The sequence below is a fragment of the Lissotriton vulgaris genome, chromosome 1_1 (assembly GCF_964263255.1).
Source record: "Lissotriton vulgaris chromosome 1_1, aLisVul1.2, whole genome shotgun sequence".
NCBI lineage: Eukaryota > Metazoa > Chordata > Amphibia > Caudata > Salamandridae > Lissotriton > Lissotriton vulgaris.
Window position 1 is genome coordinate 1,631,743,695 of NC_141685.1, and position 21,321 is coordinate 1,631,765,015.

The 21,321-nt window shown below is 41.7% G+C and overlaps 2 non-coding genes across 2 annotated transcripts; one reads left to right on the top strand and one right to left on the bottom strand.

Moving 5' to 3' along the window:
• Positions 1 to 6,992: 6,992 nt before the first annotated feature.
• Positions 6,993 to 7,064, top strand: TRNAP-UGG (transfer RNA proline (anticodon UGG)). Its single transcript has one exon. It is a non-coding gene; the product is annotated as a tRNA-Pro (tRNA).
• A 120-nt stretch (positions 7,065 to 7,184) lies between these two features.
• On the bottom strand, positions 7,185 to 7,256 carry TRNAP-AGG (transfer RNA proline (anticodon AGG)). The gene has a single exon. It is a non-coding gene; the product is annotated as a tRNA-Pro (tRNA).
• Positions 7,257 to 21,321: the final 14,065 nt, after the last annotated feature.

Sequence of the window (21,321 nt, forward strand, 5' to 3'; positions counted from 1 at the left end):
TATTTTGAACTGTGGCTTTAAAAAACGTAGCGCTTTATGAAAATTAAAAATACATGCTCAAATACTCTTTCTGAAAGGATCATCCGAGTTAGGGATTTCCTGAAGTAAGGACATTGCGCATAAACGCATTCAAAACGACAATTAAATAATCACACATTACTGATGGGAGGTAGGGCGGCGTCGGAAATACCAATAGGTGACATTTCCTGAATGTGTTTAACTTTAAAATCAAGCCGTGTGCTGCAGGTTGGGAATCACCTTAAAAAGAATAGTTAAAATAGCAAATAGGTGCAATGCTGAGCTCTCCAGTTAGTTCTTTTGAGTTTGGTATTAGCCAAGACCTTTTGAATTTAATTAAATAATTCATATAGTATATTTATCTATAGGGGATTTCAGCAAAGACGCATCTAGGATTCGGTATTTTGCTTGAGTATTGGCACTTTTCACTGGCGGTTTGATGTGTGCTTTCGGCCTTCATTGGTTTATAGTGTTGTACTATATCTGTGGTGCATTGGATGTATGGATTACGGTAGCACACGGGTTGTAGTATTTTAATGCATTACTATATGGGCTCCGACCTGCTCTCGATAGTCGGTCTACAACTGAAGGTGGTCGTTTCTCCATCAGTTCTCTCTTCCTATTTAAAAATATGGTAATATTTTCTTTTATACTTTTTCTCCCCGATGAAGGGCACGTGTTGCCGAAATGCATTTGGGTAGGAAGTTTTATCAAAACATAGGGATATATTTCATTCAAACTGAGATGGATGCATTATGAAATTCTATTTGCTTTGGATATATTTTTTGTGAATAATTCCACACGCATCGAAAATAGTCATGTTGGACGAGTTCACAAGTGAACAATGTGTACTCTACTGGGTGGTGCAAAATAAATGTATACTGGGCGATAAACTTGGAAGATTCAGTTTTGAGCTAGAATTTGGTTGCTCGTGGGTTTCTTTTCCTTCTCTTTTTCTAGTGGAAGTAGGTCTGCATACCAGGTGAACTGCAGCAGGATTTTTCGTTTTCTCTAGTTGTCTCTCGGGGCAGAGAGCACAGCAACACAGGGCTACAAAAGTATCATTTAGATTACCCACAGGAGTAAAACAATCTGGAGTGCAAATTGCAATCAAGAAACCTTTTTATTAGTGACGAATTTCTCTCTACTCTGACATGACTTTTAATTGCTATTTTGAATTTATTGATTGCATGGTGACTCTTTCAACATATATTTTAAACAGTTTTCTTCCTTGTAATGAGATGTTAGGAGCAGACCAATTGAAAAGATGCTTCATGAGTTCAGTAGCAGACCCTAAGATTTCAGAAATGGATGGAAAAATACTGAGCCCACGAGATTAACAACCCAAGACTCCTCCCCCCCCTACACTAGAGGTGTGCACCTGGAGCCATCTTGTCAGCCAGCCACTGTTATAAGCCAGATCCCAGGCGAGTGCTTAATTTGTAAATGAATAAGTGCCGGGGCTCTCATCGGGAGGCCACTGCCTCTCCACCTCAGGCAAGCCCTGTCACTGGCCCAATACAGGAAGGACCTCAAGACCTGGCTCTTCGAATGAACCCCAGCGCTGAGTCGGACCAGCAGCCCCATCCCACCCCCCACGCTTATCAAATACTGATTGATTGATTGACTGCAGCTAGCACCACACATTGCCCCTTCTAGCTGCCAATGACAGTACAAACACAGTTACTAACCATCACACTCTTGGAAGTGCGGTAACTTATACTATTCCAGGCCTCCAAAGCTATAAGAATGGCCTGGGAGGCAGATATTAGTAATTGTAAATGTAAACTGAACTAATAAATAGCTGCTGTTGTGCTCATACAGACAGCCAGACAGTGCCACCATGTGGCAGACTGCCATAAGCGCCGGTGCTGGCAATTAGCTGCAGGTGCAGACCACTGGAAAACACCGGCTCAAAAAAAGCACTGCCCATGCTTTTCTGAGTGTTTAACATGTAATTTGTCCATCCGCTATTCCCATTTCCATCTGCCCTTAAGCCTTGCAGGACAGCCATTTGGCAGTGGTCAGCAGGCTGTGAGTGCAGAGCATGGCTGTGGTCGTAAGCAACTCTCTGCTCTCAGTTCTGCTACCACAAAGACTGCTGAGAAAGGCTTTAAGCCCAGAGTAGAGTTTTCTGGCAACAGACTGGTACGCTAAGCCTCAGCCTGCACCTAGTCCCTCTCACACCCTTACTCGACCCCTAAATATTTCTATGGGACTGAGGTTATTAATTATCACTTATGTTGCAAGGGGAATCTTTGTTAGCTTAGTTTATATTTTTTTAGTTTTAGTTGTCTAGAGCATGTGGTTACCAAAGGTATTGTGGCTCTAAGTTTAGTAACAACAGCAGCACACAGCAGATCTATAGGTAACACAAATGTGTTTTTAGAGCTTTACAGAATCGCATATGGTTTGGTTTTGCACAAATAGCAAAAGGCAGGTTGTTCCAACTGGGCAGAGACATCAAAGAAAGCATGCCCTCCTGTGCTCCTTCTATGGAATCTGGGTTAGTTGGCCAATAGAGCCTCTGAATATCGAGGATGTCTGATAGGACAGTATTTGGTAAATACACCACTTATATGGGTAGGCAGACTTACCATGTGTACCGCGTTTTGGCAATAGCACAGAGCCTAAAAGATACAGCATTTACCAGGAGGACGCCAAAGCATGTCAGACAAGTGATTAGACACCTTGGCTTAACTAGGCAAGCCTGCAATAAGCCTAGCTGCAGCACTCAGTAGCAATTGGAGATGCTGTATGAAAGACGAGGGGAGGCACAAGAAGAGGGTATTGCAGTAGTCCTGATAGTAGACAATAAGTGTCTGTACCAAAGTTCTCAGTAAAGCACTTGGCACAAAAGCGGGGATCTTTATCATCTTCTTCAAAAAGGCAAAACATGTCGCCGTCAGCTATTTGATGCGAGACTCAAAGGGTGGTATAGAGTTTAGGATAATCCCCAGATTGTGGCCAACTAATAGGTGATCAGACGGAAGGATTCCCAAAAACCAGGGCCTCGTCATGTCTGCATTCAACCTCCAGGAGTTGGCATCCATCCACTGGACCACCAGTGTAAGGCAATATTTAAATGAATCTTGGATGGACAAGAGACTCCTCTCAAGCCAAAGGATGATCTGAGTATCATCAGCGTAAGAATAGAATTGAGGATCAAAGAAGGTGATAGAGTTGGCCAGTGACATCACATAGATGTTAAAGTCGGGCTCAGGGATGAGCCCTGAGGGTCACCACAGCATAGCTGACGATGAGCCGACTGGAAAAGAATGTATTGGGAAAGGATCTTAAGTGATCATATGTAAGACTTTGTGAAGGTGCAAGAGCCCCCATTCTCCAAGATAATCGAACATCATAACAGACGGCCTTTAACATGATCTCAGTGTTGTGATAAAGGTGAAAGCCAGACGGAAACCTATTGAGTACAGCTCTGTTCTCTGTATGGTGTGATAGCTGATGATTGACATGACTCTCCATTTCTTTGGCCATGGCGGACAAGAGGGAAATAAAGTGATGGTTGGCCAGGATTTGAGGATCTAAGGTTGATTTTTTCAGTAAAGTAATGACAGCTGCTGATATGCAGAAATCTGGTGCTTGGCCCAGGTCGGGCAAGGCATTACAAATTGAGGCGAGGACTGGTGCCACTGTGGGCGCTGAAATCTAAAGATATTTTGTGGGACACCAATAAAAAAGGAAACCTGAGATAATGATACTAGGTTTTGCAAGCATAATGCCTTCTGAAATGGAGCAGATCTCAGACCAAGGTAATGAGATTATGGCAGATGTAGTAAGAGGGGATGGGGGTCAGGGAAGTCACCTCAGAGCTATTGGAGACAAAAGATGCTCAATTTTATTATTAAAAAGTCAGCTAAATCATAGAAAATCATTTTGAATGCCCTGACCGAAGAAGATATTCTATCAGTGTTTGCCAAGGATTTATAGATGCAAAACACCTCCTTGGCTAGATCTTTTTCAAGAAAAGTGTCACGTTGGTAATATTTAGAGCAGGCTTCCTTAAGAAGAAATTCATAATGCTTAAGTTCCTGTTTATAAGCACCTTTCTCTTCAGCACCATAATTACAACGCCACAGCCGATCCAGTTTCTTACATGTTCTCTTTGCCATTATACCAAGGCTCTGAGGGAGTGAGGCGGCGTGATAGAAACGATTTGGGGGTATGAACTAATCTTCTAGTGCATTGGCAAGCCAAGCATTAAAACCTTCCACATATGTTTCAATACAGGTGCTGACTGTCTCAAATGAGGAATGAGCTAGCTTGGGTCAAGTTTGGACCAGGCACGATAGGCGACTAACAGATGTCCTTGAATTCAATCACGTTTCCCTCTTAAGACTAATATTACAGAAGATACCCTTATGTTGGTGCATGTTAGCTCCGTTTTAGAACCAATAGCCACTATATCCTCACCTGAGTATATATGGTCTGGGATTTTAAATATATATGAGGGTTAGGTGAGTGAGTGGTAGGGATAAGGAAGGGTCTGTGGAGAAGATGAGGAGGTGGGATCAATAATGAGAACGAGTAACAGAGACAGGAGATGGTCATGTCTGGCAGATATGTGGTGCTAGTCACCCCAAGTCTCTCTCAGCTTCAGGGAGGTTCTAAAAACTTGCTGTCTCCCTGATAACGAGGGCTCAAAATCTCATTGGAACGAGTACATGCTTTTTAGTCAAATCTTCCTGTAATGGATAGACCTATAAACAATCGGAAATGCATACCATTATCAGAAACCATTTCCTTCTGTGGTCTCACTGGTATGTTTTCATGCTTGGGCTGCCTGCTTTAGTGACTGAGAGTGGACCCCAAGAACCTCTTGGGCAGTCACGGGTCCCTCTGCCCCACTCATCCATCACTCTATCCAATTCACTAATCAATATAGCTCCTTTAATGATTTATGCCTCATTTAACGTTCACTACGGCAGTCAGAGATCACACTGCTTAATCTGCTTTTGATTGCCCACTGTCACTGCCCACCGAGACATTCACTAGCCACTGTGTCCCATTCACTGACTACTGTGACCCTTATACTGGCCACTATGTCTAATTCACTGGCCACGGCTCTGTACACTGACCAGTGTTAAGTAGATCGTGCCTTATTCGTGTCTGTCTACAAACACAATTCCTTCATTATCCTACTTAATTCACACAGGTCCTTCTACTCCTCTCACTAGTCCCTATTCTACATTCAGGGGCCACTACAATATGTAAATGTAATTTACATTTACATTAACATTATACACTGGCCACAACTGCATTCGCTGATCTGACGAATGATGATGATGAAAGCAATTTATAGCGCGTACAGCTACTCCATGGAGCGTCACAGCGCAAAACTGTGCCATCTGTGCGTTATTTGTTCCTCACTGCCACATTCATTAGACATGTCCTCATTTCTCTCTGCCTCATTCACTACCCCACCCTCCCTCCAGTCCCTCTCCAACAAACGATCACTTTCCCTCCCTCACTGGTCATATTTGCCCTTTCATGCAACAAGTGTGACCGGGTATTTTAGGAAATTCTCCCCACCTGCTTCGCTGGCCATCAAGCCCACTTCACTGGTCACCTTGCGTCCTTCACGGCCAGCCTGCATCCCTCACTGGGCCGCTCAGCCTTATGGATTGGTCACCAGGCCTCACTCGCTGGTCACTTTATCTCAGAAAGAACTCTCCTCGGTTACAGGGGCACCTGTCTAGTTGACCGGTCCATGCATTGCTCATTGCCCATCGCTCACTGGCTAATATAGGCCAATCTGTTTCATTTATTGTGCTTGCCCTCCGTTTGCACCTTATTTAAGTTGCAATTGTTGCTCCCTCGTACTTATAAGAATTGATTATTAAAGTCCTTTGTATTTTTGTTCACTGCCTGACACGATGCTGTAAACAAATATGTGATGCCATCTGTATTTATAATTCTGTGGACCTTATATACGTTCACGTTTCATTGTGTATGCAACAATCCTATACACGTTTTCGGCCTTCTGAGATCTATATGAAGTGAGGGCGAGATCTTAGGTGAGTTGGGTGGAGATGTAACCTAGGATGGGTGCCATTGGTTGTGGTTGGGGGCAGTGTTCTGGCCACGTTTATTTAAGGATACTGGCATTGTAGAGCACTACTTTCACTTATTGGTTTTGTGGTCCCTCTTTAGGTATTATTGCATAGATGTTTGTCACGGAGTAGGGGTTATGAGAAGGATTGTGTTAGCATTCTGTTGAGAGGTAAACGCGGTGGTCTTTCTTTGAGCGGACCTCGGGGGCTTAGAGGCTCAAAGAGCTGTCAGGCTGTGGAAGAGCAGGTGGTCTGGAGGTGGCGAAAGAAGGGGGGAGCAAGACGTCAGCGGCGACAGAGACAGGGGCAAGTGTCGCAGGTTTCGCTTTGAAGCGTCTCATTCAAGCTATTTGTTACCCGGGTGATGGCGCCGGCGGGTGATGGCGTCGGACCTTAGCAACTCTTACCATTACATATGTGACATGTTCTTGGCTATGCCCCAAACCGCTCTATGTGTCTGTCTATGCGCTGCTAAATCCGCGCGCCCTGCCCCTCGCAGAGCGCCTGCGGCAGAAATCAGAGCCGGAGTAACGCGCTACATTTAGACACATTTACAGCTCGGGGCTCCTTCCTCCCTTTGCACTTAAAGCGAGCGCGTCTCCTTATACTCCTATGTTGTTGCACTTTGACTTTAGATTTTGAAGCTCCACCTTCCCCAAAATACTAGATGCAGATTGGCGATTTTTTTTTCACACACGTCTAAGATGGAAGGGTCAAAGTACAGAAGAGCGAATAATGCGTACGTGGCAGAGGTTCGTATAAGGTAAAAGGCTCGCAGCAACGAAGACAGAAGAATGTGTACATGGCAAAGTCACAGAACTGTAGAAAACATCAATCATGTATATATTCCGCCACAGGATTTAATACATATATCCATGTGAATTGTCAATAAGATATGTCGGCTCGTTGGTCTAGGGGTATGATTCTCGCTTTGGGTGCGAGAGGTCCCGGGTTCAAATCCCGGACGAGCCCTGCGTTTTTTGTTTTTGTTTTTTTTTAATGGAGGTTTTGATTTTTTTCTTCTCTCTTCAAATTAAATCTTCCTCGGATTCTAAAACTACAATAAACTATATAAAGAAATGAGCAAAAATGGGGCTCGTCCGGGATTTGAACCCGGGACCTCTCGCACCCTAAGCGAGAATCATACCCCTAGACCAACGAGCCACCTGATGTACTGGCGTAGAAACTTCCTTTAAATATTACTAAATGAAGCTAGGAAGATTGTATCATGTGTTAAATGTTTCTTGCATCTACTTTTGCAGGGATCTTAGAAACTAAAGCTAGAGCCAGGTAATAAATTCTGTCATATCGAGTTCAGTCGGTCTGTGTTTTAATTTCTTCTGACTGTGACTTTAAACTGGTCTATTATCAGAAGTAGCAACTTTATGTTTATTTTTTTTTTTATCTAAGGTTGATGTGGAGGACGAAATAATTATTCAGCCTCCAGGGCTTTTGTAACCCATTCTCTGCAGGAGCCGAGCGCTCTTTAGCTATCCTGGAAAGCAATGTCTTTGGTATTGAATTGGGAATTGCAAGACGATCTCCGTCTCAAACTTTAAACTTCCACAGAAAAACGTGTATACCTTTTCCCTCTTGCCTGGATTTTGTTAGAGTGAGTATTATCTCGTAGTGCGGTGAAAATGATCCGCGCAATGTCCAGATAATGTCTCGCGAGGCAGATGAATTTAAACCGAGAAAGTTCACAAACATCCCAAAGTGCAAAAAAAAATCATACACTTCGCAAAATGTCACCCCTAGAACAAAATCGTTGCACCCCACTTATCAGCATCACATGGAAGATCCTGGCAGTAGAACCTTCTGTCCTAGACCATGATAGGACCCTCCTTTGCATCGATTGACCACTTTAAAGCGGAAAGTCCTGGACTTGTGCTCGTTTGACAGGTTGGGGTCTTTGACAATCGCTAAATTAAAAAACGCAATTGAACTCGGCCCACTAAAAGTCCTCCCAGTGGTTGTCCTCTCTGCGGCTGTGTGTCTTGAGGCCTATGTTCTTCTGGCCCCTTAGGAGTAGGACCATGATGAGATTCTGTTTCTCTGTGGCAAAGTGGTACCGAGTGCCTGGTCTCCGCTGGCAATAGACAGATGGAAACATGTGGAGGTCAACGCTCTGCTGAAGAAACTGTCGCCCAATTCTAAGGATCTTAGCAATTATAGGCCTATCTCGCTCCTTCCCTTCCCAGCCAAAGTCCTGAAGAAAAAGAACAACAGGAAGCTCTCTGCCCATCTTGAACAGCACCACCTCCTGGACTCCACCCAATCAGGATTCCACAGCAACTGCAGCACAGAGAGCACCCTCCTAACAGCAACAGACGACATTCGCCTAATCATGGACAGAGAAACCACTGCACTTATCTATATGCATATCTATACATGACATATATCCCAAAATAAACAATATCCACAATGTGTAGAAGCAAACACACACTCTGTAGTTGTTATGCTGGAAAGTTTATTCAGCAGAACAACCCAAAGCGTTTCGACTGCGTCCCGTGCACAAGGACTAACATGTAGGATTGTTGTGCTGAATAAACTTTCCTGCACAGCAACTATCGAGTGGAAGGGCATTCGTTTGCAAGGACTATACTTTGGAACGCTTTCTTCTCTCATACAAAAATAGATCAGCACTCGTATTGCGGTGCAGGATTATTTTGCCAACCGGGTGATACAAATTTGCACATTTTGCCTGGAAACAGCCTTGGCATCATAAAATCAAAAGGTCTTGGTTGACTCCAGATCCATACAAGCATTGGCAAAGCCAATAGGTCTGAAATTTGCCACCAGCATTTTGACTTTGTCAGTGCTTGTTCTGTTTTATCATGGGTTTTGTAAACTGTTATTATTGGGGAAGATGTTAGGTACTCATATCGCAAAAAAACACATTGGCTAAAAGCAAAAATATTTGGCCTTAGAAAGCATATCTTGACATTGACGTCCCTGGCACTTCAGTGAACTACTTTGTGTGTGGATGTGCTCAACTTGTGCTTTATCAAAGGAACTAAGGTGCCCTTTTCTATCTCTAGCGAACATGTGTGTTCAAATTACTAGGTGGGATTGCAAACTAGGTTGATCCTTGCAAACATTTTTGCTGAGCCCCCCATTTCAAATTCTAACAAGCCTGGGTAGGGCCAGCACAAGTTAAACAGGCTCCCAATGGTTGACAATTACATGGGCACAACGTCACTCTCTTGAGCATCATTTTGTTAATATTGAAGCACGAGCTGGATCCTGCTTTAAGATCTGTGTAGGGAGTTATTTGTACAGCCCCGTGCAGCAGGTGTGCTGCCACTGCACATTATTGAAAATGATGAGAGGTACACTGTTCCTTTAATCTGGAGGAAAGGGGGTTAAATGATGACTCAGGACCACAGATGTCTCTCCTCAATAAATGATCAAGGCAGTACTTGTAACATTTCCGTTTCCATAGCAACCGACCCATAGCCTCAGTCAATCTTCTTGATTAATCACCACCAACTGGGAACACAAATTCTGATGAAGAGGATTCAAAGATAAAGCTGCGGATTGTCAGCCAGATGGTTCTGGTCATGTGGGAGGCCTTGACTCCCATCGGTGCTCCCTTCTAACATTGAAACCTGTTCTATGTGCTGCTGTTACCTCATTGTGTTGTAACATTTATACAGCTTTAAGTGGAGCACCGGAGGGTTTGCCCACACGGGTAGCATGCTACACTCTGTAGGGTGTGTGGTTGGAAGAGTATTTTCTTTGTTTTGATCCTATGTGGGATTGTTTCCATGTCACACGTGATGCTCGCTGAGGTGCAGCTTTTGTGTTTTTGGATGCAGTGCTTAACAGTGTGATGGATGAAGAAGAGTGAGACACGCAGTAAATGGTTTTCAATAACCTAGAAGCTTTAAACAGCTCTGTAGGTCACTTTTGGGATTTCTTATGCCCACAGTCCCCTTAACTGGTTACTATTCTGTTATCCACTCTGAGATTTTTAGATTAATGTTTATGCCCTGGGGAGGCATAGGTTGAAAGGTGAGATGGGAGAGAGATCTGCTGGGGTTAATTTTGTTACTATCATCACACATGTGATTTAAGATGTCAAGAAGTGGTCATTGTATGTAGTTAGTTGGGAACTGTAGTGATGGACTACATCAGAGTCCTCCTTTGGCCAGATGTCTGTGGCAGGGATCTTCAGTTATGCCTGTTTGTTTCGGATTCTGTGCGACCGCTGAGCATGTTAGTGAGGACCATGATGGTTACATATGAAGTGATGTCACTATATAATACCCAGGCTAGACATAGTTCAGCCCTTCATAACTTACTTGAGCATATACGTTTTGTGCTGGCTGGGATGTTTCATATCTGCCGACTGTGGACAGTAGATTGTCCTTGAAGGAGCAATTGTTATTCCAGGTGTTACCCGAGGGTTGTGGGATAATCGAGTTAGTTTAGAAACAGAGATGTTTCTCTTCTCTTCTGAAGCATAAATGTTGCTGCATTCTCTGAATCTTGGATGCTTGTGAGTTCCATGGTTTTTTAGCTTGTACTGAGAAAGCGGTGCCAGCCTATGAATTTCTAATAGTGAAAGGTATGATGGTCTGTGGTGCAAACCTGGAGAGCACCTTCCTACTTTGTTTGTTTTGCATGAATTTAACTTGTACGTAATTAGTGGCCCTTGCCCTTAGAGGGCTTTGCAAATGATACGAAGTGCCTCGAACATTGCTCTTCTAGCCACAGGTAGCCAGTGGAGTGACTGTGGGACAGGAATCATTAGATGGCGTCGTGCAGCAGCGGTTTGTATTAGTTGTATTTTACAAATTATGAAAGTTGGTACTCCAAGGCCGTTGGCATAGTCAAGAGTGGAAATTACGAGTGTGAGGACAAAGCTTCAAGTTCATTTTTGTTGGTGTGCTCTTTGGGGCCTTGCTGACTTATGATTCTGAATACACGACACATTATCACTCTGAATCTCCTATAAGATGTTGTGCGCTGCTTTGCTGGAGTTTGCTTGTTCTCCCTTTTAGATTGGTTGACTTTAGAAACTGTTCAAGTAAAAGTGCGCACTTCAACTTCTCACTTTGTTCCAACCTATGTAATTGTATGTAACAATGAGCAACCATGTTCAAGATTATGTTTGTGTGTCATTTTTACGGTTTTATTGAGGTCGTGAACGGCACTGCCCTTCCAAAACCTCCAGCTTCAAATACTCATGGAAGGTCTTTTATTTTTAGTGGTAATTCTGCTGTTTGGGAGTTTATAATCTGCCTAAACAGAGACAAGCCTCTACTCTCTGAGGCTTGGACTTGGGACTGTGAGATCTGTGTAACTTTTACACAATGCACTTGCCACACAGATTCTCATTTAAATTTGATATTGAGATGGGTTACTATATTCACCAAATAAATAAAAGTGGTAGTGCAGTGAATATTGTTTTGATTCATTTGCAAAAATCCACTTGGGGCGGACTCGAAGTTGTGAGTTCCTTCAAGCAACACAAAAAAAATCGCAAAGCGTTCAGGCTGCCTATGCTTCTTTGGACCATCAAGGGAGCGCAGTCTGCTCCCAGCTGTTCTCACCTTCTCCCTCAAATGAATGGTGTGGATAGAGGCAGGGTTCAATTCAGTTTGGTTAAAGGATAATTCCAATTGGCTGCCTTTAAGGGATCAATTCATTTAATACTTAAGAACTTTACACGAGATCCATCAGCAATGGGTCGAAGAGGTCAAAAAGAGGAGAAGAATGGGGGGGGAAAGGACAAAATGCTTACGCCTTCCTAGGGTGTTTCACCCAACCATAGACCAAACCTTTTTCCTGAACAACCTGATTGTGATACAAACAGCACAAGGACACGTCTATGTATGTTTCCTCAATTACTCATTGGTGTTTTACCTGGCAAACCGGGACAAGCGTTGGGCTAAACAAAAATAAACTGATATCAACTCTCCACTGGCCAATTTCATCCAAAAACTACTCGTGAACACTTCAGCTCAAGTGAGCTACAGAGCTCAAGGTCAACAAACAAGAACATTTCGAAAAACAAATGGTGTCAAACTGGGATGCCTCTTTACCCCATCCCCCTTCGGTTGATATGTCAATCACCTTCCAAAATTTCTGCAGACGGTCTCAGGTGACAACCAGAAAACCTTCCTTTCTGCGTTGCGCTGATGACTGTGTTCTTCGAAAGAAATCCCAAAGCCAAGCAGAAACCATTGAATGCTGTTGCATGCTACTAAACTTTGTGATTAACAAAACCATAAACTATATTAAGTCACAGATTATGGCTTGGGTCCCCTTAAACAATAGAGGCACATTGTTTAGATAAGAGCTGGGTGGGGACCACATTTGAAATAGTTGCTACATTATCCTATCTAGAAGGCTGGTTCTCTTCTCCCACCTATTCAGGTACCAACTCCTGGCAAAATCCAAGGAGATAACAGAAATTGGAAAAGGACTCATGAGATTCACTTCCAAGTTTGGGACTGCCTAGCTACAGTATGCTCCTGTAGTAATTTAGTGAAAGATGGAATTAATCCTACTCTCAGGCAATTTTGCCATATGGAACTTGGAGCAAAACATATGCAAGAGGTTACTCGGCTATGCCACTGAACATAGCTTGGTGATATCTGAGCATCTATTTGATGCATGCTGGGAAGAATACTGAACTCTTTCATTAGTGCCCCTTGAGAATAGTTTGGAAAACAATGGCTTAAAAGCAAAACACCTAAAAACATGGCTGTAATGTAAAATGTGCAGTTTGGCAATGCTTCTTTTTACAATCTATACATTTCTTTTAGGAGGAGATAACTCCTAAACCCATCTACAAATTCTCACTCTCTTTCCCTTAATTGAGTTCGAGACAACTAATTATATTACACATGTTTTGAAGTTCACCAAACCCCACTGCATAGTGCAGTTTTAAAATACCATGTACTTATCCTAAGTACATAAACTTCTAAAGAACACAGGGCCTGATTTATTTTGCAGTAGGAGGCACAATTCTCCATTAGGGAGATGGAGTAAATTACTACCTTACCTTGACTGAGGTGCATCTGCCAAATCCAGAAATGACCACCATGCTGGCTGCAATATCTAAAGCAGTGGCAGACACCGCCGCCAAAGCTGGTACGCTGCCACGGTGGTTCCTGTCAATGCTGTTTACGGCATGGTGCACAGTTTCGTCAACATGAAGGATCCGTGCATCAAACTGTTTTAATTTTTCTTTTTTTCAACAAAAAAATCCAAAATTGGGATTTTTTTTTTTAAATAAAGAAGAAATTGCTCCCCTCACCATGGCAGTAAGGAGGTAGAGAAACCGCTTAACGTCTATCTGTCAGATGTGAACTTATCCAATTAAGTGCCATACTGTCAACTCAACTCTTCACTAATCTTGACAGTAGTGTTTGAGATTAACCATGTCAAAAGCAGCCAACAGATCAAGTAATATCAGAACCGCCAAATGACCACTTTCCACAATCAACTGGAGTTCATCCATTGCAAGTCACAGCGCTGATTCAGTGCCATGTATTGGTCTAAAGCTAAACTGCTCCTCCTCAAGGAGGTTTTGGTCTTCTATATGTGTTGACAGTTTCTTGCTTACATATCATCCTAGAATTTTAACAGGAAAAGGTAATAAATATATTGGCCTGTAATTACTAAGCACCAGAGGGCCCGCAGTGGGCTTTTTCAATTGGGGAGTGACTATTGCTGTTTTTCAAGCCGGGAGAACAAGACCCAGTTCCAATGAATGATTACACATTTTTAAAAGCAGGGAGGAGAGCTCCTCGGCCAAATTTTACAATGCAGTCAATGATCTAATGGGGAGCCTGATGTTATAGACATTGCTATTGCTCAAAAACTTTCCTCGTTCATTTGTTCAAAATCATCTAGCTTATTAAGGTGACTAAGTGAAGTAGCAGTGATACTGGAAACATTCAGCTTTGACTAAACAATCCTTAAAGTATAATTTCCCATAACAGATAGGCCTTCTTTAGAGCAGTGGTCTATCGTTTGGGAGAGTATTTTCAATGTCCTCTAGGATCTTTTTAATCTTGTCCTTAAATGAGCTAGATTGTCCCCACTCTAATGTATAAAGAACAGCTTGACATAAAAATCCCCCATTGGCTATCACAGAATTTGATAGATGAGGAGGAAAAAAGGTATTTAATGATTGAGCATCCAACTACAGCTACAATCTATTTTTTACCTAAACTGCACAAAAACCCAATTAAACCACCTGGGCGACCAATAGTGCCAGCGAAGGGTTCACTGTTGGAACCCAGGGCGAGCTACATTGATTTCTTCGGATGTATGTCGTTAGAACGCGCGCGTTACCACGACCTACTATTACAACGCGGTCGTAACAACGAAAGTTGTTACCACGCATTGCGCTGGGGGGGCGCAAAATTAAATAATTTAATTTACTATTCCAACACCAGTCCCCGTGGATAGTAGGGAAGGTGTTGGGATAGTAAATTAAATCACTTCCTATCCTTGAGCGCCCCCCAGCGCATTGCGTGGTAACAACTTTCGTTGTTACGACCGCGTTGTAATGGTAGGTCGTGGTAACGCGCGCGTTGTAAGCGCTGCATACCATTTCTTCTTAATGCCGTTTATAATGAACCTCAACTCCTATATAAAAGATACCACTGACCTCCTGAGACATCTCCAGGAATTAACATGGCAAGACAATTACATGCTGATAACCATGGTTGTAATATCCTTATATACTAACATCGAAAACAGTATTGGTCTTCTGGCGTGCAGTTTCTTTTTAAGGGAATGCAATATACAATATATTCAACATAATCAGATGCTGATGGACATGATTGAGATGTGTTTAACAGAATGTCTTTTCATCCGGAGAAGAAATTTACCAACAAATAAAAGGCTGTGCGATGAGGTTTTCCTTCAGTCCAGCATATGCATTTCGTGTAATGGGGTGGTGGGAACAGCAAGTGACTTGGCAACCAAACAATGACAAGTATTTCAACAAAACCACAAAATGGTTACAATACATAGATGATCTTTTAATTGTGTGGGATGGGACAGCTGAGGAGTTTCAGGAGTACTTTGTGATTCTAAACTCCACAGATGCGAAAATCAGATTTACCTATACCATCAGTAAAGAAAGAGTAACGTTTTTAGATACTGAAATCTATGTGCACAATAATGAACTGCAAACTACCTTACATCGGAAGGAGACGTCTACAAATGCTACCCTACATGCAACTAGCTTTCATAAGACCTCAGTCATTGAAAACATCCCATATGGGGAATTCTTAAGAATCCGCAGAATATGTTCAGAGGAAACAGAGTGGCAAGAACATAGTAAAAAAAACAGCATCAAGATTTAAACATCGTGGCTATAAAGACCATGTCATTAAAAGAGGATGGATGAGAGCGAATAAAAAAATGAGATAAGACACTCTACAAGTGAAATCAAAACCACAAAATAAAGATCAACTGAATAAAGAACCCGTCAGATTGATCATGGATTATTGCTTTGAATCGAAACAAATTGCCAAAGTACTGCGGAAAAATTGGAAACTGTTACAACTGGATCCAACAGTCGGAAAGTTAATGGGAAATCACCCAAATATAACCTTTCGCAGAGCGCAGAATCTTAAGGACAAATTAGTACATAGTCATCATCAGACAACCAGTAAATCAAAAGGATCACAATGGTTAAAAACGAAGGGTTTCAGAAAATGTTATCATTGTAAGGTGTGCCAGATTTCTAAAAACATGAATCAAGTGAAATTACCGAACAAAAAAATGTGGCAAATCAGGTTTACATGATAGAGTGCCGGTGTTCCCTCAAATATATAGGGAGCACAATATGAGAACTTAAGAAAAGAATCTTAGAGCATGTACGGGCAACGGCCTACAGAGATCGGAGTAATGCGTTGAAAATTATATGGAGATGGAGCATGAAGGAGACTGGAAACTGTTGACTTTCTGGGCACTCTAAATGGTACCTCTCAGTGAAAGAGGGGGGAACCGAGAGAAAAAACAAAGACAAAGAGAGTCGAGACAAATTTTGAATTTCAAGACTTTTACTCCTTTTGGTCTGAATCAAAGCGAAGAATTGTATATTCACTTATAATTTGATTTTGTGTAAAAATTAATTCTTTAAGTTGTTTATTGGGAGAAAAAGAGAGAAGAGAAAAAATAAGCACATAAGCACATACAGTTAAATACTCGTATTGTAGCAAGAATGTAAGCACCAGATAGAACTAACCCTACCTTGTATTAGAGCCCCCCCCCCCCCCGATTTATAGCCATAAAAAGGGAATGGAATAATACTAGATAAAGGCAAAAAGGTTCCTAATGGATAGATAATACACACTGAGTACTATAGATAGATAAGTCCACTAGAAGGCAGAATTTTGCGAATCTATCGAAATGTATAAATAATACACTATTGCGCTTAAAATGATGCCAACAATCAGGAACTATTGGAAAAGGAGCACCAGATTTCAATATAATAATCGTAACATCATAAATTGATAATGGCGCGATATGGCAAATGCCGCGTGTCTTAAAACCTCCTGCAACACTGCGGTTTATCCAGAAATAGGACCAAGTAAACCATCAAAGATAGCGGCTCCTTCAAACAATTCCAGAATAATCTGAACGTGGGAGCAAAAACGGGAAAACGTAGGTGGCTTAATAGATGCGATACGAGTTAGAGTCAGTTTAAATAACACCCAAAACACAAAGGAAATAAATAGTAAATACATATTTAAATAAATAGAATATTTAAACTCCAAACCAAACAAAGAAGAATTGGATTAACTACATCTCCCATAAGACATTGTACAGATGATGAATGTTCATACTAGTCACATGATGGTGTAAAATTGTTTTTATTGGCTGAATCAAATGCAACCATTGTACCGTGATCAAGCTATCGGGGATACTGAAACGAGTCGGTCGTCTCCTCAACCCTGATGTGATTGGATTAAAAAAGCTGTGGGAAGTAAGAAGCAAGCAAATGCGTTTTCTTTTGATTTCTGCAAGGAAATTGTTGTGTGATATAATTACGGCAAAGGCTGTGTTGACGATTTCGCACCGGATTGAGATGCGCCTGGGGTCCGTGTAACAGTGAGCCAAACTGCGGGGATATATATATATATATATATATATATATATATATATATATATATATATATATATATATATATTCGCTCCAAGTATCCCAGGAAAATCACTCCAAAAGGAAAGTAGCACACGCAGGGGAGGTTCCACAAGATTTAATGAGAAAACCAACAGCAACGACGCATTTTGCCTTGGGGCTTCGTCAAGTTGTGCAGAGAGCCGAGGCGTGCGTCGGTTTAAAAGGACAAACATGCAAACTCAATGAAATCAAGGTAGGACTATGCAGTACTTTCATGGTCGCCATATTGGAACGGTGTAAAATACGGTTCTGTACAGGCAGTTAGAATGCATTGCAACATTAATACAATTGAATAAATGCCTTCCTGGAGACCAACAAATATACAAATCAAGGATGCCATGGGCAATATCCATTATTGTCGTTAATCAAAGTGCACAATCACAACCTGTAGAAACAAAAAATCTTGCCCTGGATGGGCGTGCGGTTAAACTACACAAGCCTTAGAGCGCTAAATAGCAGCATATACAAAAGGTGGCAGTTGCGGCTGAATGCCGACAGATCACATACGCCGCACCTATCAATTATGGTGCAGTTAGCTGAACTTGTTATATAGTATAAGTGTAGAGTTATACCCCACTGCTATCACGCCCTGGATGGGCATATAAGAAATTCATCGAGTTAGAGCATGGGTAACAAAATACGTCCAAATATATCAATATAAAACCATTAAAAGAATATGTAAGTTCATCAAAATACACATATCCTAATAAAGGAAAGGCACAGTCAAGGATATACGAGGGTAAGTTACAATAAACAAAATATGCTGAAAATTACAGAAAATCAATGCCCATCCAGTTAACCTAAATGGACTGATAATTCCTCATGCATGTTGAGGCCATAAGGGTGCTTACTCTGTAAATCTATGATGTATCTCGATTCCAGTCGTCTGAGTTTGAGCAGACGATCCCCACCTCTAATGCTCAATGGCACACTATCAATACATATGTATGCTAACAGGTCCCTGTTGCTTTTATGCATTTTGGCAAAATGCCTAGCCACTGGATAGGCGTCATTTATGTGTATATATATATATATATATATATATATATATATATATATATATATATATATATATATATATATATATATATATATATATATATATATATATATTTATATATATATATATATTAAAGCTCAAAAACCATTTCCTTCAAGAAATGTGAAGCGCACTCCAGAGGTAAGGCGGCAAGGTTTTATTTTCAGCCCACAAACACTTCGTGCAACAGACGCATTTCGGACGCCAAGTCCTTCGTCAGTGTTTACACCTTCAACCCTCTGGCAGCAACATATCGTCACGTTACATCATTGACATGCAAACAAAACACCCACAGGGTCTCAACAGTGGGGAAGAATTAACGGTACATTTGGGAAGATGATGGATGCAGTTGAAATATGTTCAAATGTGATGAAATTGATTGTCTGTTGAGTTGAGAAATGTGAACTTTTTTGATTTTGAATATGAAATTGCATATGTATGAAACGGCTAATGTACTATAAATTGACTCAAGCGGGGGACCTGTGTAGGACCCTGATGGTGAGATAATAGGTCATCTCCTCAACAATTAGCTATGCTATGTTGTTCTGATAATTTGGAATGTGATTACAAAATCTGGATAACTTAAGAAATCCTATCAATTCACCTCTAGGATGGCAAGGTGTGGTGATAAGCCGATACACTGCTTTATTTTGGTATTTTTATTAATTTCAGCCTTGATTTAAGGTATTGATTGTAATATGCATGCACATTTGATTTAAGAACTATCAGAATCACGGACGTGATCGATGCATGCATACCTACATATACATGTGTATAAATGTTTGTGCTCTCATGCTGCTGAAACGGACAGTTGTATATATAAATATATGCATATATATGTGTCTTGGTAGATGGGTATGTTGATAAGCATGTAAACATATATATATATATATATAAATATATATATATATATATATATATAGCTGCATATATGTGTTTAGATATAATTTTATATACACTTATATATAGTTATATGCATATATGTACTTATTTATGCATTTATATGTAATTGCATTATTTGAGTATATATATATATATATATATATATGTACAGCTTCGAGACGCTGTGCCTAAAACGGGAGAGCTGCGAGGTGCTGTGCCGAGGAGGGCTGAGAGGCGCTGTTCCGAAGAGAGAAGGGCTGCGAGGCGCCGTGCGTGCAAGGGACGCTGCGGCTCCTGCAAACACACATTGCTTCACAGCACTAGGCACAGCACAAGGCTCACGGCTGCACCCACGGGGTGTGCATAGCAGGGCTTTTGTAGGTAAGAAGAAGGGCACTTACTCTATTGTGCACAGCAATGCATTGCAGTTGTAATGAAGCAGTGCACATCTGTGTGGGTACATTGTTTGATTCTGAATCCCTCCAAAACTGAATTCCTCCTCTTCTCCTCCTCACTCTCTCCTCCCCCGGTTCAATCATGGATGGATCAGATGAATCTACTAAACAATAATCCCATCATTGTCGACAGCGCCAAATCCCTTGGTGTCATACTAGACAAAAAACTTAATCTAATTCCCCACATCAATTCCATTGCGAAATCAGCTCGATACCAACTGCGCCTTCTTTGGGGAATCCGTCGCTTCTTCGCGGAGCGGGACCTTATAACCCTGGTGCAAGCACTGGTCCTCTCCAGACTCGACTACTGCAATTCTCTTCTTACTGGCCTCCCCAAATCCCACGTGTCCCCACTTAAGTCTGTTTTCCACTCAGCAACTCGTTTCATTTATGGGGCCAAAAGAAGCGATCACATCACACCGATGTTATCTACCCTCCGCTGGCTTCCCTTGGAGGCTAGAGCTATCTACAAGACCGCTTGTATCACCCACAAAGCCCTGCACTCCTCTTCTCCTCTCTACCTGGCGAATAAACTGAAACTCTCTGGAGGTTCTAGACCTTCACGCAATGCGGAGAATCTACTGCTTGAACCTCCCACTTTCAAGAAGGAAAGAACGATGGCCCAATCATTTTCAGGCAACGCAGTGAGAATCTGGAACTCATTGCCGCCTCAGCTCCGGACCACAGCCTCCTCCCAGGCCTTTAAAAGGGACCTCAAAGCTCTCCTCCTCCAGAGACACCTCCAAAAGTAACTCTCTTCTGTCTGTAGGAAGATCTCCCACTACTGATAATTTCTACTTCTCATGTCCATGGAAGTGCCTTCCCAGTGTGTTCTTGCGGTTAGAGTGTTTGCCTTTTATTGCAGTATTATCCATGTACTTGTGTTTGGTACCCTCTTGCAACTTGCACTCACCACTTTGCCCCTGTAACACACGGTTTGCTTCCTCTCACAGGTTTTTTACCTTTGATACTTGCACAAGTGCTACTTTTGCCTACGTAATCGTTTGTTCTTGTGCTTGAGTGTGTAACATATACTGCAGTATTATACCACAAATTAAACTCTATTTTCTCTTGTAGCCTGCACACTTGTCACTTTTCCCTCCTGAGCACTTTTTACTACCTCATGTATTTTTGGTAGCCCACATTTTTACTACCTCATGTATTTTGTTTGCTCACAAGTGTCACAATTACCTTGTCTACCTCATGTATTTTTGGTTTCTCACAATTTTTACTACCTCATGTATTCTTGGTTGCTCACAATTATCACTTTACCGTATGTAACATAACGAATGCCTCTGCAATCTGTTGCTCGTGTAACGTTCTCAGTTTGTATCTTTTCTGTTCCTATTGTGAAGCGCTCTGACACCTTCGGGTAAAGTCCGCGCTATATAAAATTGCATAAATAAAATAAAATAAATAAATAAATTGTTTTCAAGTTAAGGGCAGCGCAGTATTGTGGGCACAATACAAGGCCTTTTTTGTTTGTAAGAAGCAGCACGTATTGTTTGTGCCTCTTTGTGTGCGTGCGCATTTAAGTTTTTTAGGGTCATTGAGAAGCACAAAGTATGTGAGTGTGTGTGGGTCTGCACGTGTGTCTATGCAGGTATATTTGCATGCGTGTGCAGGGTTTGGTATTTGTTAGGGAGAAGCACTTAGTGGCGTTTGTACAATTCTTTCGAGTTAAGGCGC